This window comes from Trachinotus anak, unplaced genomic scaffold (assembly GCF_046630095.1).
Source record: "Trachinotus anak isolate AG129_WGS33_773 ecotype Australia unplaced genomic scaffold, CSIRO_AGI_Tana_v1 ptg000003l, whole genome shotgun sequence".
NCBI classification, from domain to species: Eukaryota; Metazoa; Chordata; class Actinopteri; order Carangiformes; family Carangidae; genus Trachinotus; species Trachinotus anak.
The window spans coordinates 19,810,764-19,832,858 of NW_027273854.1; the positions used below are offsets into that span (position 1 = coordinate 19,810,764).

Sequence of the window (22,095 nt, forward strand, 5' to 3'; positions counted from 1 at the left end):
CTTTAAGATCTGTAGGTAAAATCTTCAATCGTCTGAGGTACGATCCCATCCAGAAACGTGTCATGGCTGTAGTTTTGGGGTTTCCGGATGGGTCTGTGGCTTGTTTGAGGTGTAGTGCGGTGTATCGGCTTCCTAAAAACAAGTACAGGTCAGGCACTCCTTTTCCTCCTTTCTCTTTTGGCCTTTTCATGACCTCCCTCCTCAGTCTCTCCCACTTGGAGCCCCACAGGAAATAAAAGATGGCTCGCTCCAGATCTAAAAGCACTCTCCTAGGTGGGATAAAAACAGAACTGATGAGTAAAAGCAAAGGTAAAATCACCGCTTTGATGATTAAAACCTTTCCTTCAATAGTCAGTCCTCTAAGTCCCCAATATCCTAGTCTTTGTTTTACTTTCCCTACCACGTCTGGCCAATTTGTTGTTCCTTCTCCCTCCCTGTCAAATTTGATCCCCAGTATTTTTTGGTCAGTCTGGGTCACAGTCAAAGGGAGTCCTGTCATCTCAGTCGCTGTCCACGGTCCATAAAATTGGGCTTGGGTCTTGTTTTTGTTCAACTTTGACCCAGAAGCCTGTCCAAACCAGTCAGTCAAGTCCAGCGTCCTGTTGACGGATAAAAGGTCGGTGCATAAAATGTTCACGTCGTCCATGTATAAAATACACTTGGTGTCCAGTCCCCCGCTCCCCGGTACTCCCAACCCATTGATTCGTTGATCCCTTCTCAAGATCTGTGCCAGCGGTTCTATACATGTTATGTATAGGAGGGCAGATAACGGACAACCCTGACGGACACCGCAGTTAATATCGACTGCTTTTGTCAAATGCCCGTTAATCACAAATTTGCTGGTAATGTCCCGATACAGCAATCCCACCCAAGCTAGAAACCTTTCTGGGAACCCCATTTTTTGCAGTACCTTGAAAAGGTACTGGTGCGAGACCCGATCGAAGGCTTTCTCAAAATCTAAATTTAGGACTACTAGCCGGATGTTTCTGTCTCTCGCGTAACAGATGGTGTCTCGGATCAGTACCAGGCTGTCGGTGATCTTCCTCCCTGGGATGGCACAGCCTTGATCCGGGTGAATCACCCCCTTTAAAAACAAGGACATACGTGAGGCTAAAAGTTTGCTAAAAAGTTTACAATCAAGGTTTAAAAGTGCGATAGGTCTCCAGTTCATCAGGTCGGTCTTGTCTTTGTTTTTGTGCAGTAGAGTCACTATCCCTACTCTAAAACTGTCAGGAAGTCGGTCTAGGTGCTCAAAGTCTTTAAAAACATCGATCAAATCAGGTGCTAAAATGTCCCAAAAGGTCAAATAAAATTCCAAGGGAAGTCCATCCTGTCCTGGGGACTTCCCTTTTTTAAAACTTGACAAACATTTATTTAACTCTAGAATGGTAAAATCTTGGGTTAAAAGCACACTGTCTTTTACTTTTTTATCGATGGATTTTAAAACTTCATTCATGGTGTCTATTCTAATGGGCTTTTCTTTATACAATTCTACGTAAAAATTTTCCACAATCTGTTTAATTTCTTCGATATTCTCTGTTATGCACCCGTTTTCCTTTTTTAGTTTTAAAATGGTCCCCCCTTTACTAACAATTTTCTTAAAAAAATACCTGGTGCACTTCTCACCCTCCTCTATTTCCCGTTCCCTGCTCCTTAAAATGACACCCTTGCTTTTAATTTCAGCTAAAACCGACATCTCTGATTTGATTTCTCTAATTTCTTCATTAAAATCCATTCCATTTTGGTTGAGGTTAAAATAGCGCTGTAGTCGCTTCTGCAGTCCCATCATGCGTCTGTTCTCCTTGCCCTTTCTTTTTTTGCCTGCCTGTCTGAAAAAAGTCTGGGTCTTTCCCTTCACCATCTCCCACCAGTGTGCTCGTGTATCGTACATGTCTTGAAGGGTCTGCCACTCTCGGTACTGCTCCCTGTACTGCTGAACTAGATGTTGATCTTCAAGCAGGGAGCAGTTGAGTTTCCACAGACCACTTCCAAAAGTCACACCTGAAGAGAGTGAAAGGGTGCAGGAGAGCATCAGGTGGTCAGAAAAGAAAACAGGGGTCAATCTAGCATCGGTCGGCGGGCAGTCCCGTGTGAAAATAAAATCTATGCGAGAGGCTCTGGTGCCATCACCACTGAACCAGGTGAAGCCCTCCTCTCTGGGATGCATGGTTTTAAAACAGTCTTGTAGTTTAAAATCCCTGCATATGCCCTGTAATAAAACCGATGTTTTGTCAATTTTAAAATCTTCCCCTGTTCTTTTTCTATCTTTTCGACTTAAAATACAGTTAAAATCACCTCCTAAAACTAATGGCACTCTCCCTAGCATGTGGGACTGCAGGTCTTCTAAAAGGTCATACCTGTCATTTTTGTCGTTAAAGCCATAAATATTGAGAAGGTTAAAATCCTGTCCCATAAAGGTCAAGTGTGCTAAAAGTGCCCTACCGTCTCTCACCACAGTGCTACCCTTCACCAGAACCTGAGGGTTTTTTATTAAAATGGCCACTCCATCGTTCTTATTTTGGTTTGATCCGCTCCATATCGATGTCTGTGGCCACATCTCCTCCCACTGTCGGTAGTGTTTTAAAAACGGTATGCCACATTCCTGCATTAAAAACACATCTGACTTTGTAGAATTAAGAAAGGATAAAACACTCTGGGCTCTAACTCTCGACTTCACACTTCTCACATTGATGGTTGAGAAGGTGAGTGTCATGAGTATGATTAAAAACAACAGGTATGAAATTTTAAAAACACTAAATAGAGGTTTAAGATGCTAAAATATCTTTTTTTTTTTAAAAAAAAGGCAGTTAGACTATTTCTTGTGAACGGGGCTCCTCCTTCACTTCAACAGGTGATGAAGGAGGGAGTTGAGCTCCATTCCCCCGTCGGACTCTGGGGGTTGGCCTTTGACGCAAGGCTGCATTTAGCTTGGAGTCCTTAGGGGTTGATTGTAGAGCTACTGTCAGGAAAGAGACTTCATTTGGTGAATTGGAGGGGAAGACTCTGGGCTCCTCCACAGATGAACTGTCTGAGAGAGTCCCAACTCTTCCCCTCTTCTCTGAGGCTACAGGAGACTCAGAGGACAATTCCGATGCAAGTCTCTTTGTTTGCTGGGCATCGGGGAGGGGGGCATCCTCACTATTTTCAGGTGGTTGAAAATCTTCCATTTCTGAACTAGCTCCGCCCACTTCCTGCATCTCCCCATCCTCCTCTCCACTCTCCATTGATGGGGCTGTTGCAGGCCCCTCCCCCTCTCCCGCCTCACATGATCCCTCCTCTCCAATCACAGTATCTGGCGGGAGATTTGAATTTTCCTGCCCAGCCTCTTCAACCTGCTCTTTTTCTTTTTGTCCTCCATTTTGTTCATTGGCTTTTGCTGCCTTTAGTTTGTTGGCAAACGATTTGGGGCAAGCTCTGAAGAGATGATTTGTTTCTCCACAAAGGTTGCACTTCCTGCCATTGGTGCACTCCTCAAAAGTGTGCCCAATTTCTCTACACTTTCCGCAAAAGGTTTTTGTGCACGCTTCTACCAGGTGCCCATGCTCACCGCACTTGCGGCAGAGCTTGGGCTGACCTTGGTAGTGGATGTAGCCCCTGTTTTCACCCAGAACTATCATTGACGGCAGATGTTTCAGGCCTTGGAAGCCCTGGGGGTCCTGCCATTGTTGAATGGGGACCCTCCAAGCGCAATTCCAGATGCCGTCCTCATCTCTCACTTTGGTAGCCTGGCCTTTAACAGTGCAGTATCTCCCCAGCCATATACAAATGTCTTCTGCATTCACTGTCTCATTAAACATTCTGACAATGACTGTTTTCAATGCATTATCAGTCAGTTTTTCAACAACAAATGCAGAAAACTGGGGTTTCACAGACTCAAATCTTGTCCAAAATTCTCTCAAGATAGCCGCAGACTGGAAGCTTACATCAAAACCTTTATTTAATGGTAGGGTCAAAATACAATTCAAATCGTTTGCTGTGAATTTCAAAGCCTGTTGGATTAGCTTCCTGGAGAAATCTAGCCTTGACATCTCCAGGAGCTTTCCATCCTTTTCTTTAAACTTAAAACGGACGCTGTGGTGCCTCCGCATGTTGGCATGGGTGGCCGACATGGTGGAGGCACCACAAGCTAAAAGGATCTAAAATCAGTAAAAAACTTACAATGGACAAAAAAACAATGAACAATAAATAAGTAAATACAATTAAAAATATAAAAAGGAAAAAAATCTAAAAACGTACTTACCTTTTCAAGTTTTGGCCTGGACAAGGTGTTGAATCCGGCAGAGCGCAGGTAAGAGATTCTCTGGGCCAATGAATTCCTATTTGTTTAAGATATGCAACCACAGAAAAGTTGCACAACTTTAAACAAGGAATGTAGACAATTTCCTCCCAAGAGCTGGTTTAACTCAGAGCCACAACAGGCAAGAATTTAACCATCAAAAGGAGGCGACCGCAGTCTTAGCCAAAAGGCCGAGAAGCGATGGGCCCAAAGTGTCTGGCGTTCCAGCCAGGCTCTTGGCACAAATCTCGCTGGTCGCGGTTGGCTGCTTTTGACATGAGCGGAGCAATGGCTGCTTTTCACCACCTCCGCCCACCTCCCCATTCCTGACCTCGACAGCTGTTTGACTTTTCACAAACTCAAAGGGCTCAGCCATACGGCAGAGCCTGCCAAAAATAGCTTAAACTCATTGGTGTTCCTCTCCACGGAAGTCTTTAGTAAAAGGCGAAAGACTTGTGCGTGATGAAGAGAAACCAGAGTCAGTACAGGCCTCTCCTCAAGAGCGGCCGAGGACCCCATTGGTCCCAGTCACCGCCCTCACGGTAGCCTTCTCTTAGCTTGCCAAATCCCCGCCCCCTCCCCATGTTGTCACGGGCTCTAGCCAATCGGGCTGTGGAGAAAAGTGTCTGGGCCTCAACATGCAATCCCCACAAATTTCTCAAGTTATCAGGCGCTTGCAGGCCCCCGGGGACCAAAATACAGGGAAAATGCGGGGTTGATTGGAGGCTAGCAGCCCTTCCAGGGCGCGTGAGGGATATCAGCTGTGGGGCAGGTTGACTCACCTTCCTCCAGCCACTGCCAGAGGGGCATTTGAAACTGTACGTTTGCATCATTGTTTGCTTGCTTGCTTGCTTGCTTGCTTTTCCACACGGCCAGAGAAGGGTGCACCGTTCCCGGCGGCACTGCAATGCCAGGTCGATGCGTGGAGTGAACGGAGCAAGCCCCTTTTTCAGCTCCCAGTTCTAAAAATCCGTTTAATATGTTTGTCCTCGGGTAGAGGACATATCAGATATTAAACTGATAAGAACAGATTTTTTCTTTCGAAAAGATTTATTGACACTCATTTCAGTTTTTTCAAAGAAGGTTTACATCTTGAGATACAAAGGGTACATTATAATCACAACAATATGATAAATAGTTGTAAAACCATTGTTTGTTTGTTTTTTTTTTTAAAACATTAAAAACAAATATTTAAAGGGGTTTTACATGTTGTCAAACATAAAATCCATCTCACAAATGAAAACCATGGAGTGTCCCAAATCTTTAAAAAGGGAGTGCATTGGTTTAAAACTTCTCTTCTTTCTAATTTTGTGCAGGAGCAGAATGAGTCCCTACCCAGGGTCACTCATTCCGCTCCCCCAAACATTTGGTCTCTCGGGATCCTGTCGTGGTGCTCAGAGGAGATCCTCACCCTGTTGCTCCTTCCCACCTGCCTCACCCGGAGAGCCAGGCCGCCGCTGCTTTGACCTTTTCATGTGTGGCTCCGGCTCCTTCGTCCGAATGGGCACAGAGGCGATGCTTCTTTGTGGCTGTGTCCTAGGCCTGCCGCCTACAGCCATCCGGATCACAGCCACGGGGGGGATCTGCATGTGCTTCCTTACCAGCAAGTTTCTGGAGGTCCATATGGCGTCTTTGATGGCGGCTAGGGTGAGCCACATCTGGGCAAAGTCATCGTTCTTCAGTGTTTTTTGGCTCACCCCATACAGCACCAGTTGTGCTGTAAGGACCTCCCTTGCTGGCAAGTACGGGAATTGCAAGGAGCCGGCCATTGCCCACTGGTCTACGGCAGCGCTGCACTCCCAGAGCAAATGCCTCACCGACTCTGGCGCGCCACAACCGGGTCGGGGGCAGGTTGAGCGTGTTGACATGCCCCGGGAGTGCATGACGGACCTGACTGGGAGAATCTCATGAGCCACCATCCATGACAGGTCCCGGAGTCTGTTTGGAAGAGCGGAATGGTTCACGTTGCGCCAAACTGTTGAGGGCTCGCCAAATGCGAGCCCGCGCACTGGACTCACTGGCTCCTGCTCCTGCACAACAGAGATCAGAGAACGGTGGTTGGTTAAAATATGCAGCTCCTCCTGCTCCAGTTTAAAATGCTTTAAAAACGTCGGGATAAAAGCATAGGCTGGTGGCAGGCTAAAAGACACGGGTACTTTAAGATCTGTAGGTAAAATCTTCAATCGTCTGAGGTACGATCCCATCCAGAAACGTGTCATGGCTGTAGTTTTGGGGTTTCCGGATGGGTCTGTGGCTTGTTTGAGGTGTAGTGCGGTGTATCGGCTTCCTAAAAACAAGTACAGGTCAGGCACTCCTTTTCCTCCTTTCTCTTTTGGCCTTTTCATGACCTCCCTCCTCAGTCTCTCCCACTTGGAGCCCCACAGGAAATAAAAGATGGCTCGCTCCAGATCTAAAAGCACTCTCCTAGGTGGGATAAAAACAGAACTGATGAGTAAAAGCAAAGGTAAAATCACCGCTTTGATGATTAAAACCTTTCCTTCAATAGTCAGTCCTCTAAGTCCCCAATATCCTAGTCTTTGTTTTACTTTCCCTACCACGTCTGGCCAATTTGTTGTTCCTTCTCCCTCCCTGTCAAATTTGATCCCCAGTATTTTTTGGTCAGTCTGGGTCACAGTCAAAGGGAGTCCTGTCATCTCAGTCGCTGTCCACGGTCCATAAAATTGGGCTTGGGTCTTGTTTTTGTTCAACTTTGACCCAGAAGCCTGTCCAAACCAGTCAGTCAAGTCCAGCGTCCTGTTGACGGATAAAAGGTCGGTGCATAAAATGTTCACGTCGTCCATGTATAAAATACACTTGGTGTCCAGTCCCCCGCTCCCCGGTACTCCCAACCCATTGATTCGTTGATCCCTTCTCAAGATCTGTGCCAGCGGTTCTATACATGTTATGTATAGGAGGGCAGATAACGGACAACCCTGACGGACACCGCAGTTAATATCGACTGCTTTTGTCAAATGCCCGTTAATCACAAATTTGCTGGTAATGTCCCGATACAGCAATCCCACCCAAGCTAGAAACCTTTCTGGGAACCCCATTTTTTGCAGTACCTTGAAAAGGTACTGGTGCGAGACCCGATCGAAGGCTTTCTCAAAATCTAAATTTAGGACTACTAGCCGGATGTTTCTGTCTCTCGCGTAACAGATGGTGTCTCGGATCAGTACCAGGCTGTCGGTGATCTTCCTCCCTGGGATGGCACAGCCTTGATCCGGGTGAATCACCCCCTTTAAAAACAAGGACATACGTGAGGCTAAAAGTTTGCTAAAAAGTTTACAATCAAGGTTTAAAAGTGCGATAGGTCTCCAGTTCATCAGGTCGGTCTTGTCTTTGTTTTTGTGCAGTAGAGTCACTATCCCTACTCTAAAACTGTCAGGAAGTCGGTCTAGGTGCTCAAAGTCTTTAAAAACATGGATCAAATCAGGTGCTAAAATGTCCCAAAAGGTCAAATAAAATTCCAAGGGAAGTCCATCCTGTCCTGGGGACTTCCCTTTTTTAAAACTTGACAAACATTTATTTAACTCTAGAATGGTAAAATCTTGGGTTAAAAGCACACTGTCTTTTACTTTTTTATCGATGGATTTTAAAACTTCATTCATGGTGTCTATTCTAATGGGCTTTTCTTTATACAATTCTACGTAAAAATTTTCCACAATCTGTTTAATTTCTTCGATATTCTCTGTTATGCACCCGTTTTCCTTTTTTAGTTTTAAAATGGTCCCCCCTTTACTAACAATTTTCTTAAAAAAATACCTGGTGCACTTCTCACCCTCCTCTATTTCCCGTTCCCTGCTCCTTAAAATGACACCCTTGCTTTTAATTTCAGCTAAAACCGACATCTCTGATTTGATTTCTGTAATTTCTTCATTAAAATCCATTCCATTTTGGTTGAGGTTAAAATAGCGCTGTAGTCGCTTCTGCAGTCCCATCATGCGTCTGTTCTCCTTGCCCTTTCTTTTTTTGCCTGCCTGTCTGAAAAAAGTCTGGGTCTTTCCCTTCACCATCTCCCACCAGTGTGCTCGTGTATCGTACATGTCTTGAAGGGTCTGCCACTCTCGGTACTGCTCCCTGTACTGCTGAACTAGATGTTGATCTTCAAGCAGGGAGCAGTTGAGTTTCCACAGACCACTTCCAAAAGTCACACCTGAAGAGAGTGAAAGGGTGCAGGAGAGCATCAGGTGGTCAGAAAAGAAAACAGGGGTCAATCTAGCATCGGTCGGCGGGCAGTCCCGTGTGAAAATAAAATCTATGCGAGAGGCTCTGGTGCCATCACCACTGAACCAGGTGAAGCCCTCCTCTCTGGGATGCATGGTTTTAAAACAGTCTTGTAGTTTAAAATCCCTGCATATGCCCTGTAATAAAACCGATGTTTTGTCAATTTTAAAATCTTCCCCTGTTCTTTTTCTATCTTTTCGACTTAAAATACAGTTAAAATCACCTCCTAAAACTAATGGCACTCTCCCTAGCATGTGGGACTGCAGGTCTTCTAAAAGGTCATACCTGTCATTTTTGTCGTTAAAGCCATAAATATTGAGAAGGTTAAAATCCTGTCCCATAAAGGTCAAGTGTGCTAAAAGTGCCCTACCGTCTCTCACCACAGTGCTACCCTTCACCAGAACCTGAGGGTTTTTTATTAAAATGGCCACTCCATCGTTCTTATTTTGGTTTGATCCGCTCCATATCGATGTCTGTGGCCACATCTCCTCCCACTGTCGGTAGTGTTTTAAAAACGGTATGCCACATTCCTGCATTAAAAACACATCTGACTTTGTAGAATTAAGAAAGGATAAAACACTCTGGGCTCTAACTCTCGACTTCACACTTCTCACATTGATGGTTGAGAAGGTGAGTGTCATGAGTATGATTAAAAACAACAGGTATGAAATTTTAAAAACACTAAATAGAGGTTTAAGATGCTAAAATATCTTTTTTTTTTAAAAAAAAAGGCAGTTAGACTATTTCTTGTGAACGGGGCTCCTCCTTCACTTCAACAGGTGATGAAGGAGGGAGTTGAGCTCCATTCCCCCGTCGGACTCTGGGGGTTGGCCTTTGACGCAAGGCTGCATTTAGCTTGGAGTCCTTAGGGGTTGATTGTAGAGCTACTGTCAGGAAAGAGACTTCATTTGGTGAATTGGAGGGGAAGACTCTGGGCTCCTCCACAGATGAACTGTCTGAGAGAGTCCCAACTCTTCCCCTCTTCTCTGAGGCTACAGGAGACTCAGAGGACAATTCCGATGCAAGTCTCTTTGTTTGCTGGGCATCGGGGAGGGGGGCATCCTCACTATTTTCAGGTGGTTGAAAATCTTCCATTTCTGAACTAGCTCCGCCCACTTCCTGCATCTCCCCATCCTCCTCTCCACTCTCCATTGATGGGGCTGTTGCAGGCCCCTCCCCCTCTCCCGCCTCACATGATCCCTCCTCTCCAATCACAGTATCTGGCGGGAGATTTGAATTTTCCTGCCCAGCCTCTTCAACCTGCTCTTTTTCTTTTTGTCCTCCATTTTGTTCATTGGCTTTTGCTGCCTTTAGTTTGTTGGCAAACGATTTGGGGCAAGCTCTGAAGAGATGATTTGTTTCTCCACAAAGGTTGCACTTCCTGCCATTGGTGCACTCCTCAAAAGTGTGCCCAATTTCTCTACACTTTCCGCAAAAGGTTTTTGTGCACGCTTCTACCAGGTGCCCATGCTCACCGCACTTGCGGCAGAGCTTGGGCTGACCTTGGTAGTGGATGTAGCCCCTGTTTTCACCCAGAACTATCATTGACGGCAGATGTTTCAGGCCTTGGAAGCCCTGGGGGTCCTGCCATTGTTGAATGGGGACCCTCCAAGCGCAATTCCAGATGCCGTCCTCATCTCTCACTTTGGTAGCCTGGCCTTTAACAGTGCAGTATCTCCCCAGCCATATACAAATGTCTTCTGCATTCACTGTCTCATTAAACATTCTGACAATGACTGTTTTCAATGCATTATCAGTCAGTTTTTCAACAACAAATGCAGAAAACTGGGGTTTCACAGACTCAAATCTTGTCCAAAATTCTCTCAAGATAGCCGCAGACTGGAAGCTTACATCAAAACCTTTATTTAATGGTAGGGTCAAAATACAATTCAAATCGTTTGCTGTGAATTTCAAAGCCTGTTGGATTAGCTTCCTGGAGAAATCTAGCCTTGACATCTCCAGGAGCTTTCCATCCTTTTCTTTAAACTTAAAACGGACGCTGTGGTGCCTCCGCATGTTGGCATGGGTGGCCGACATGGTGGAGGCACCACAAGCTAAAAGGATCTAAAATCAGTAAAAAACTTACAATGGACAAAAAAACAATGAACAATAAATAAGTAAATACAATTAAAAATATAAAAAGGAAAAAAATCTAAAAACGTACTTACCTTTTCAAGTTTTGGCCTGGACAAGGTGTTGAATCCGGCAGAGCGCAGGTAAGAGATTCTCTGGGCCAATGAATTCCTATTTGTTTAAGATATGCAACTACAGAAAAGTTGCACAACTTTAAACAAGGAATGTAGACAATTTCCTCCCAAGAGCTGGTTTAACTCAGAGCCACAACAGGCAAGAATTTAACCATCAAAAGGAGGCGACCGCAGTCTTAGCCAAAGTGTCTGGCGTTCCAGCCAGGCTCTTGGCACAAATCTCGCTGGTCGCGGTTGGCTGCTTTTGACATGAGCGGAGCAATGGCTGCTTTTCACCACCTCCGCCCACCTCCCCATTCCTGACCTCGACAGCTGTTTGACTTTTCACAAACTCAAAGGGCTCAGCCATACGGCAGAGCCTGCCAAAAATAGCTTAAACTCATTGGTGTTCCTCTCCACGGAAGTCTTTAGTAAAAGGCGAAAGACTTGTGCGTGATGAAGAGAAACCAGAGTCAGTACAGGCCTCTCCTCAAGAGCGGCCGAGGACCCCATTGGTCCCAGTCACCGCCCTCACGGTAGCCTTCTCTTAGCTTGCCAAATCCCCGCCCCCTCCCCATGTTGTCACGGGCTCTAGCCAATCGGGCTGTGGAGAAAAGTGTCTGGGCCTCAACATGCAATCCCCACAAATTTCTCAAGTTATCAGGCGCTTGCAGGCCCCCGGGGACCAAAATACAGGGAAAATGCGGGGTTGATTGGAGGCTAGCAGCCCTTCCAGGGCGCGTGAGGGATATCAGCTGTGGGGCAGGTTGACTCACCTTCCTCCAGCCACTGCCAGAGGGGCATTTGAAACTGTACGTTTGCGTCATTGTTTGCTTGCTTGCTTGCTTGCTTGCTTTTCCACACGGCCAGAGAAGGGTGCACCGTTCCCGGCGGCACTGCAATGCCAGGTCGATGCGTGGAGTGAACGGGGCAAGCCCCTTTTTCAGCTCCCAGTTCTAAAAATCCGTTTAATATGTTTGTCCTCGGGTAGAGGACATATCAGATATTAAATTGATAAGAACAGATACTACACTTGATCTTAGCCAAAAGGCCGAGAAGCGATGGGCCCAAAGTGTCTGGCGTTCCAGCCAGGCTCTTGGCACAAATCTCGCTGGTCGCGGTTGGCTGCTTTTGACATGAGCGGAGCAATGGCTGCTTTTCACCACCTCCGCCCACCTCCCCATTCCTGACCTCGACAGCTGTTTGACTTTTCACAAACTCAAAGGGCTCAGCCATACGGCAGAGCCTGCCAAAAATAGCTTAAACTCATTGGTGTTCCTCTCCACGGAAGTCTTTAGTAAAAGGCGAAAGACTTGTGCGTGATGAAGAGAAACCAGAGTCAGTACAGGCCTCTCCTCAAGAGCGGCCGAGGACCCCATTGGTCCCAGTCACCGCCCTCACGGTAGCCTTCTCTTAGCTTGCCAAATCCCCGCCCCCTCCCCATGTTGTCACGGGCTCTAGCCAATCGGGCTGTGGAGAAAAGTGTCTGGGCCTCAACATGCAATCCCCACAAATTTCTCAAGTTATCAGGCGCTTGCAGGCCCCCGGGGACCAAAATACAGGGAAAATGCGGGGTTGATTGGAGGCTAGCAGCCCTTCCAGGGCGCGTGAGGGATATCAGCTGTGGGGCAGGTTGACTCACCTTCCTCCAGCCACTGCAAGAGGGGCATTTGAAACTGTACGTTTGCGTCATTGTTTGCTTGCTTGCTTGCTTGCTTGCTTTTCCACACGGCCAGAGAAGGGTGCACCGTTCCCGGCGGCACTGCAATGCCAGGTCGATGCGTGGAGTGAACGGAGCAAGCCCCTTTTTCAGCTCCCAGTTCTAAAAATCCGTTTAATATGTTTGTCCTCGGGTAGAGAACATATCAGATATTAAACTGATAAGAACAGATTTTTTTTTTCTTTCGAAAAGATTTATTGACACTCATTTCAGTTTTTTCAAAGAAGGTTTACATCTTGAGATACAAAGGGTACATTATAATCACAACAATATGATAAATAGTTGTAAAACCATTGTTTGTTTGTTTTTTTTTTTTTAAAACATTAAAAACAAATATTTCAAGGGGTTTTACATGTTGTCAAACATAAAATCCATCTCACAAATGAAAACCATGGAGTGTCCCAAATCTTTAAAAAGGGAGTGCATTGGTTTAAAACTTCTCTTCTTTCTAATTTTGTGCAGGAGCAGAATGAGTCCCTACCCAGGGTCACTCATTCCGCTCCCCCAAACATTTGGTCTCTCGGGATCCTGTCGTGGTGCTCAGAGGAGATCCTCACCCTGTTGCTCCTTCCCACCTGCCTCACCCGGAGAGCCAGGCCGCCGCTGCTTTGACCTTTTCATGTGTGGCTCCGGCTCCTTCGTCCGAATGGGCACAGAGGCGATGCTTCTTTGTGGCTGTGTCCTAGGCCTGCCGCCTACAGCCATCCGGATCACAGCCACGGGGGGGATCTGCATGTGCTTCCTTACCAGCAAGTTTCTGGAGGTCCATATGGCGTCTTTGATGGCGGCTAGGGTGAGCCACATCTGGGCAAAGTCATCGTTCTTCAGTGTTTTTTGGCTCACCCCATACAGCACCAGTTGTGCTGTAAGGACCTCCCTTGCTGGCAAGTACGGGAATTGCAAGGAGCCGGCCATTGCCCACTGGTCTACGGCAGCGCTGCACTCCCAGAGCAAATGCCTCACCGACTCTGGCGCGCCACAACCGGGTCGGGGGCAGGTTGAGCGTGTTGACATGCCCCGGGAGTGCATGACGGACCTGACTGGGAGAATCTCATGAGCCACCATCCATGACAGGTCCCGGAGTCTGTTTGGAAGAGCGGAATGGTTCACGTTGCGCCAAACTGTTGAGGGCTCGCCAAATGCGAGCCCGCGCACTGGACTCACTGGCTCCTGCTCCTGCACAACAGAGATCAGAGAACGGTGGTTGGTTAAAATATGCAGCTCCTCCTGCTCCAGTTTAAAATGCTTTAAAAACGTCGGGATAAAAGCATAGGCTGGTGGCAGGCTAAAAGACACGGGTACTTTAAGATCTGTAGGTAAAATCTTCAATCGTCTGAGGTACGATCCCATCCAGAAACGTGTCATGGCTGTAGTTTTGGGGTTTCCGGATGGGTCTGTGGCTTGTTTGAGGTGTAGTGCGGTGTATCGGCTTCCTAAAAACAAGTACAGGTCAGGCACTCCTTTTCCTCCTTTCTCTTTTGGCCTTTTCATGACCTCCCTCCTCAGTCTCTCCCACTTGGAGCCCCACAGGAAATAAAAGATGGCTCGCTCCAGATCTAAAAGCACTCTCCTAGGTGGGATAAAAACAGAACTGATGAGTAAAAGCAAAGGTAAAATCACCGCTTTGATGATTAAAACCTTTCCTTCAATAGTCAGTCCTCTAAGTCCCCAATATCCTAGTCTTTGTTTTACTTTCCCTACCACGTCTGGCCAATTTGTTGTTCCTTCTCCCTCCCTGTCAAATTTGATCCCCAGTATTTTTTGGTCAGTCTGGGTCACAGTCAAAGGGAGTCCTGTCATCTCAGTCGCTGTCCACGGTCCATAAAATTGGGCTTGGGTCTTGTTTTTGTTCAACTTTGACCCAGAAGCCTGTCCAAACCAGTCAGTCAAGTCCAGCGTCCTGTTGACGGATAAAAGGTCGGTGCATAAAATGTTCACGTCGTCCATGTATAAAATACACTTGGTGTCCAGTCCCCCGCTCCCCGGTACTCCCAACCCATTGATTCGTTGATCCCTTCTCAAGATCTGTGCCAGCGGTTCTATACATGTTATGTATAGGAGGGCAGATAACGGACAACCCTGACGGACACCGCAGTTAATATCGACTGCTTTTGTCAAATGCCCGTTAATCACAAATTTGCTGGTAATGTCCCGATACAGCAATCCCACCCAAGCTAGAAACCTTTCTGGGAACCCCATTTTTTGCAGTACCTTGAAAAGGTACTGGTGCGAGACCCGATCGAAGGCTTTCTCAAAATCTAAATTTAGGACTACTAGCCGGATGTTTCTGTCTCTCGCGTAACAGATGGTGTCTCGGATCAGTACCAGGCTGTCGGTGATCTTCCTCCCTGGGATGGCACAGCCTTGATCCGGGTGAATCACCCCCTTTAAAAACAAGGACATACGTGAGGCTAAAAGTTTGCTAAAAAGTTTACAATCAAGGTTTAAAAGTGCGATAGGTCTCCAGTTCATCAGGTCGGTCTTGTCTTTGTTTTTGTGCAGTAGAGTCACTATCCCTACTCTAAAACTGTCAGGAAGTCGGTCTAGGTGCTCAAAGTCTTTAAAAACATCGATCAAATCAGGTGCTAAAATGTCCCAAAAGGTCAAATAAAATTCCAAGGGAAGTCCATCCTGTCCTGGGGACTTCCCTTTTTTAAAACTTGACAAACATTTATTTAACTCTAGAATGGTAAAATCTTGGGTTAAAAGCACACTGTCTTTTACTTTTTTATCGATGGATTTTAAAACTTCATTCATGGTGTCTATTCTAATGGGCTTTTCTTTATACAATTCTACGTAAAAATTTTCCACAATCTGTTTAATTTCTTCGATATTCTCTGTTATGCACCCGTTTTCCTTTTTTAGTTTTAAAATGGTCCCCCCTTTACTAACAATTTTCTTAAAAAAATACCTGGTGCACTTCTCACCCTCCTCTATTTCCCGTTCCCTGCTCCTTAAAATGACACCCTTGCTTTTAATTTCAGCTAAAACCGACATCTCTGATTTGATTTCTCTAATTTCTTCATTAAAATCCATTCCATTTTGGTTGAGGTTAAAATAGCGCTGTAGTCGCTTCTGCAGTCCCATCATGCGTCTGTTCTCCTTGCCCTTTCTTTTTTTGCCTGCCTGTCTGAAAAAAGTCTGGGTCTTTCCCTTCACCATCTCCCACCAGTGTGCTCGTGTATCGTACATGTCTTGAAGGGTCTGCCACTCTCGGTACTGCTCCCTGTACTGCTGAACTAGATGTTGATCTTCAAGCAGGGAGCAGTTGAGTTTCCACAGACCACTTCCAAAAGTCACACCTGAAGAGAGTGAAAGGGTGCAGGAGAGCATCAGGTGGTCAGAAAAGAAAACAGGGGTCAATCTAGCATCGGTCGGCGGGCAGTCCCGTGTGAAAATAAAATCTATGCGAGAGGCTCTGGTGCCATCACCACTGAACCAGGTGAAGCCCTCCTCTCTGGGATGCATGGTTTTAAAACAGTCTTGTAGTTTAAAATCCCTGCATATGCCCTGTAATAAAACCGATGTTTTGTCAATTTTAAAATCTTCCCCTGTTCTTTTTCTATCTTTTCGACTTAAAATACAGTTAAAATCACCTCCTAAAACTAATGGCACTCTCCCTAGCATGTGGGACTGCAGGTCTTCTAAAAGGTCATACCTGTCATTTTTGTCGTTAAAGCCATAAATATTGAGAAGGTTAAAATCCTGTCCCATAAAGGTCAAGTGTGCTAAAAGTGCCCTACCGTCTCTCACCACAGTGCTACCCTTCACCAGAACCTGAGGGTTTTTTATTAAAATGGCCACTCCATCGTTCTTATTTTGGTTTGATCCGCTCCATATCGATGTCTGTGGCCACATCTCCTCCCACTGTCGGTAGTGTTTTAAAAACGGTATGCCACATTCCTGCATTAAAAACACATCTGACTTTGTAGAATTAAGAAAGGATAAAACACTCTGGGCTCTAACTCTCGACTTCACACTTCTCACATTGATGGTTGAGAAGGTGAGTGTCATGAGTATGATTAAAAACAACAGGTATGAAATTTTAAAAACACTAAATAGAGGTTTAAGATGCTAAAATATCTTTTTTTTTTTTAAAAAAAGGCAGTTAGACTATTTCTTGTGAACGGGGCTCCTCCTTCACTTCAACAGGTGATGAAGGAGGGAGTTGAGCTCCATTCCCCCGTCGGACTCTGGGGGTTGGCCTTTGACGCAAGGCTGCATTTAGCTTGGAGTCCTTAGGGGTTGATTGTAGAGCTACTGTCAGGAAAGAGACTTCATTTGGTGAATTGGAGGGGAAGACTCTGGGCTCCTCCACAGATGAACTGTCTGAGAGAGTCCCAACTCTTCCCCTCTTCTCTGAGGCTACAGGAGACTCAGAGGACAATTCCGATGCAAGTCTCTTTGTTTGCTGGGCATCGGGGAGGGGGGCATCCTCACTATTTTCAGGTGGTTGAAAATCTTCCATTTCTGAACTAGCTCCGCCCACTTCCTGCATCTCCCCATCCTCCTCTCCACTCTCCATTGATGGGGCTGTTGCAGGCCCCTCCCCCTCTCCCGCCTCACATGATCCCTCCTCTCCAATCACAGTATCTGGCGGGAGATTTGAATTTTCCTGCCCAGCCTCTTCAACCTGCTCTTTTTCTTTTTGTCCTCCATTTTGTTCATTGGCTTTTGCTGCCTTTAGTTTGTTGGCAAACGATTTGGGGCAAGCTCTGAAGAGATGATTTGTTTCTCCACAAAGGTTGCACTTCCTGCCATTGGTGCACTCCTCAAAAGTGTGCCCAATTTCTCTACACTTTCCGCAAAAGGTTTTTGTGCACGCTTCTACCAGGTGCCCATGCTCACCGCACTTGCGGCAGAGCTTGGGCTGACCTTGGTAGTGGATGTAGCCCCTGTTTTCACCCAGAACTATCATTGACGGCAGATGTTTCAGGCCTTGGAAGCCCTGGGGGTCCTGCCATTGTTGAATGGGGACCCTCCAAGCGCAATTCCAGATGCCGTCCTCATCTCTCACTTTGGTAGCCTGGCCTTTAACAGTGCAGTATCTCCCCAGCCATATACAAATGTCTTCTGCATTCACTGTCTCATTAAACATTCTGACAATGACTGTTTTCAATGCATTATCAGTCAGTTTTTCAACAACAAATGCAGAAAACTGGGGTTTCACAGACTCAAATCTTGTCCAAAATTCTCTCAAGATAGCCGCAGACTGGAAGCTTACATCAAAACCTTTATTTAATGGTAGGGTCAAAATACAATTCAAATCGTTTGCTGTGAATTTCAAAGCCTGTTGGATTAGCTTCCTGGAGAAATCTAGCCTTGACATCTCCAGGAGCTTTCCATCCTTTTCTTTAAACTTAAAACGGACGCTGTGGTGCCTCCGCATGTTGGCATGGGTGGCCGACATGGTGGAGGCACCACAAGCTAAAAGGATCTAAAATCAGTAAAAAACTTACAATGGACAAAAAAACAATGAACAATAAATAAGTAAATACAATTAAAAATATAAAAAGGAAAAAAATCTAAAAACGTACTTACCTTTTCAAGTTTTGGCCTGGACAAGGTGTTGAATCCGGCAGAGCGCAGGTAAGAGATTCTCTGGGCCAATGAATTCCTATTTGTTTAAGATATGCAACTACAGAAAAGTTGCACAACTTTAAACAAGGAATGTAGACAATTTCCTCCCAAGAGCTGGTTTAACTCAGAGCCACAACAGGCAAGAATTTAACCATCAAAAGGAGGCGACCGCAGTCTTAGCCAAAAGGCCGAGAAGCGATGGGCCCAAAGTGTCTGGCGTTCCAGCCAGGCTCTTGGCACAAATCTCGCTGGTCGCGGTTGGCTGCTTTTGACATGAGCGGAGCAATGGCTGCTTTTCACCACCTCCGCCCACCTCCCCATTCCTGACCTCGACAGCTGTTTGACTTTTCACAAACTCAAAGGGCTCAGCCATACGGCAGAGCCTGCCAAAAATAGCTTAAACTCATTGGTGTTCCTCTCCACGGAAGTCTTTAGTAAAAGGCGAAAGACTTGTGCGTGATGAAGAGAAACCAGAGTCAGTACAGGCCTCTCCTCAAGAGCGGCCGAGGACCCCATTGGTCCCAGTCACCGCCCTCACGGTAGCCTTCTCTTAGCTTGCCAAATCCCCGCCCCCTCCCCATGTTGTCACGGGCTCTAGCCAATCGGACTGTGGAGAAAAGTGTCTGGGCCTCAACATGCAATCCCCACAAATTTCTCAAGTTATCAGGCGCTTGCAGGCCCCCGGGGACCAAAATACAGGGAAAATGCGGGGTTGATTGGAGGCTAGCAGCCCTTCCAGGGCGCGTGAGGGATATCAGCTGTGGGGCAGGTTGACTCACCTTCCTCCAGCCACTGCCAGAGGGGCATTTGAAACTGTACGTTTGCGTCATTGTTTGCTTGCTTGCTTGCTTGCTTTTCCACACGGCCAGAGAAGGGTGCACCGTTCCCGGCGGCACTGCAATGCCAGGTCGATGCGTGGAGTGAACGGGGCAAGCCCCCTTTTCAGCTCCCAGTTCTAAAAATCCGTTTAATATGTTTGTCCTCGGGTAGAGGACATATCAGATATTAAACTGATAAGAACAGATTTTTTCTTTCGAAAAGATTTATTGACACTCATTTCAAGTTTTTTCAAAGAAGGTTTACATCTTGAGATACAAAGGGTACATTATAATCACAACACTATGATAAATAGTTGTAAAACCATTGTTTGTTTGTTTGTTTTTTTTTTTTAAAACATTAAAAACAAATATTTCAAGGGGTTTTACATGTTGTCAAACATAAAATCCATCTCACAAATGAAAACCATGGAGTGTCCCAAATCTTTAAAAGGGAGTGCATTGGTTTAAAACTTCTCTTCTTTCTAATTTTGTGCAGGAGCAGAGTGAGTCCCTACCCAGGGTCACTCATTCCGCTCCCCCAAACATTTGGTCTCTCGGGATCCTGTCGTGGTGCTCAGAGGAGATCCTCACCCTGTTGCTCCTTCCCACCTGCCTCACCCGGAGAGCCAGGCCGCCGCTGCTTTGACCTTTTCATGTGTGGCTCCGGCTCCTTCGTCCGAATGGGCACAGAGGCGATGCTTCTTTGTGGCTGTGTCCTAGGCCTGCCGCCTACAGCCATCCGGATCACAGCCACGGGGGGGATCTGCATGTGCTTCCTTACCAGCAAGTTTCTGGAGGTCCATATGGCGTCTTTGATGGCGGCTAGGGTGAGCCACATCTGGGCAAAGTCATCTTTCTTCAGTGTTTTTTGGCTCACCCCATAGAGCACCAGTTGTGCTGTAAGGACCTCCCTTGCTGGCAAGTACGGGAATTGCAAGGAGCCGGCCATTGCCCACTGGTCTACGGCAGCGCTGCACTCCCAGAGCAAATGCCTCACCGACTCTGGCGCGCCACAACCGGGTCGGGGGCAGGTTGAGCGTGTTGACATGCCCCGGGAGTGCATGACGGACCTGACTGGGAGAATCTCATGAGCCACCATCCATGACAGGTCCCGGAGTCTGTTTGGAAGAGCAGAATGGTTCACGTTGCGCCAAACTGTTGAGGGCTCGCCAAATGCGAGCCCGCGCACTGGACTCACTGGCTCCTGCTCCTGCACAACAGAGATCAGAGAACGGTGGTTGGTTAAAATATGCAGCTCCTCCTGCTCCAGTTTAAAATGCTTTAAAAACGTCGGGATAAAAGCATAGGCTGGTGGCAGGCTAAAAGACACGGGTACTTTAAGATCTGTAGGTAAAATCTTCAATCGTCTGAGGTACGATCCCATCCAGAAACGTGTCATGGCTGTAGTTTTGGGGTTTCCGGATGGGTCTGTGGCTTGTTTGAGGTGTAGTGCGGTGTATCGGCTTCCTAAAAACAAGTACAGGTCAGGCACTCCTTTTCCTCCTTTCTCTTTTGGCCTTTTCATGACCTCCCTCCTCAGTCTCTCCCACTTGGAGCCCCACAGGAAATAAAAGATGGCTCGCTCCAGATCTAAAAGCACTCTCCTAGGTGGGATAAAAACAGAACTGATGAGTAAAAGCAAAGGTAAAATCACCGCTTTGATGATTAAAACCTTTCCTTCAATAGTCAGTCCTCTAAGTCCCCAATATCCTAGTCTTTGTTTTACTTTCCCTACCACGTCTGGCCAATTTGTTGTTCCTTCTCCCTCCCTGTCAAATTTGATCCCCAGTATTTTTTGGTCAGTCTGGGTCACAGTCAAAGGGAGTCCTGTCATCTCAGTCGCTGTCCACGGTCCATAAAATTGGGCTTGGGTCTTGTTTTTGTTCAACTTTGACCCAGAAGCCTGTCCAAACCAGTCAGTCAAGTCCAGCGTCCTGTTGACGGATAAAAGGTCGGTGCATAAAATGTTCACGTCGTCCATGTATAAAATACACTTGGTGTCCAGTCCCCCGCTCCCCGGTACTCCCAACCCATTGATTCGTTGATCCCTTCTCAAGATCTGTGCCAGCGGTTCTATACATGTTATGTATAGGAGGGCAGATAACGGACAACCCTGACGGACACCGCAGTTAATATCGACTGCTTTTGTCAAATGCCCGTTAATCACAAATTTGCTGGTAATGTCCCGATACAGCAATCCCACCCAAGCTAGAAACCTTTCTGGGAACCCCATTTTTTGCAGTACCTTGAAAAGGTACTGGTGCGAGACCCGATCGAAGGCTTTCTCAAAATCTAAATTTAGGACTACTAGCCGGATGTTTCTGTCTCTCGCGTAACAGATGGTGTCTCGGATCAGTACCAGGCTGTCGGTGATCTTCCTCCCTGGGATGGCACAGCCTTGATCCGGGTGAATCACCCCCTTTAAAAACAAGGACATACGTGAGGCTAAAAGTTTGCTAAAAAGTTTACAATCAAGGTTTAAAAGTGCGATAGGTCTCCAGTTCATCAGGTCGGTCTTGTCTTTGTTTTTGTGCAGTAGAGTCACTATCCCTACTCTAAAACTGTCAGGAAGTCGGTCTAGGTGCTCAAAGTCTTTAAAAACATCGATCAAATCAGGTGCTAAAATGTCCCAAAAGGTCAAATAAAATTCCAAGGGAAGTCCATCCTGTCCTGGGGACTTCCCTTTTTTAAAACTTGACAAACATTTATTTAACTCTAGAATGGTAAAATCTTGGGTTAAAAGCACACTGTCTTTTACTTTTTTATCGATGGATTTTAAAACTTCATTCATGGTGTCTATTCTAATGGGCTTTTCTTTATACAATTCTACGTAAAAATTTTCCACAATCTGTTTAATTTCTTCGATATTCTCTGTTATGCACCCGTTTTCCTTTTTTAGTTTTAAAATGGTCCCCCCTTTACTAACAATTTTCTTAAAAAAATACCTGGTGCACTTCTCACCCTCCTCTATTTCCCGTTCCCTGCTCCTTAAAATGACACCCTTGCTTTTAATTTCAGCTAAAACCGACATCTCTGATTTGATTTCTCTAATTTCTTCATTAAAATCCATTCCATTTTGGTTGAGGTTAAAATAGCGCTGTAGTCGCTTCTGCAGTCCCATCATGCGTCTGTTCTCCTTGCCCTTTCTTTTTTTGCCTGCCTGTCTGAAAAAAGTCTGGGTCTTTCCCTTCACCATCTCCCACCAGTGTGCTCGTGTATCGTACATGTCTTGAAGGGTCTGCCACTCTCGGTACTGCTCCCTGTACTGCTGAACTAGATGTTGATCTT

General features: G+C 46.2%; 5 non-coding genes and 3 pseudogenes across 5 annotated transcripts; all 8 read right to left on the reverse strand.

Moving 5' to 3' along the window:
• Positions 1 to 4,643: 4,643 nt before the first annotated feature.
• LOC139618882 (U5 spliceosomal RNA) lies at positions 4,644 to 4,758 on the reverse strand. The gene has a single exon (XR_011689888.1). It is a non-coding gene; the product is annotated as a U5 spliceosomal RNA (small nuclear RNA).
• Positions 4,759 to 5,153: 395 nt separating this feature from the next.
• On the reverse strand, positions 5,154 to 5,328 carry LOC139619781 (U2 spliceosomal RNA; annotated as a pseudogene).
• A 5,722-nt stretch (positions 5,329 to 11,050) lies between these two features.
• Positions 11,051 to 11,165, reverse strand: LOC139618884 (U5 spliceosomal RNA). Its single transcript, XR_011689890.1, has one exon. It is a non-coding gene; the product is annotated as a U5 spliceosomal RNA (small nuclear RNA).
• Positions 11,166 to 11,560: 395 nt separating this feature from the next.
• On the reverse strand, positions 11,561 to 11,752 carry LOC139619635 (U2 spliceosomal RNA). Its single transcript, XR_011690625.1, has one exon. It is a non-coding gene; the product is annotated as a U2 spliceosomal RNA (small nuclear RNA).
• A 164-nt stretch (positions 11,753 to 11,916) lies between these two features.
• Positions 11,917 to 12,031, reverse strand: LOC139618885 (U5 spliceosomal RNA). Its single transcript, XR_011689891.1, has one exon. It is a non-coding gene; the product is annotated as a U5 spliceosomal RNA (small nuclear RNA).
• A 395-nt stretch (positions 12,032 to 12,426) lies between these two features.
• LOC139619809 (U2 spliceosomal RNA) lies at positions 12,427 to 12,605 on the reverse strand (annotated as a pseudogene).
• A 5,748-nt stretch (positions 12,606 to 18,353) lies between these two features.
• LOC139618886 (U5 spliceosomal RNA) lies at positions 18,354 to 18,468 on the reverse strand. Its single transcript, XR_011689892.1, has one exon. It is a non-coding gene; the product is annotated as a U5 spliceosomal RNA (small nuclear RNA).
• Positions 18,469 to 18,859: 391 nt separating this feature from the next.
• LOC139619766 (U2 spliceosomal RNA) lies at positions 18,860 to 19,034 on the reverse strand (annotated as a pseudogene).
• Positions 19,035 to 22,095: the final 3,061 nt, after the last annotated feature.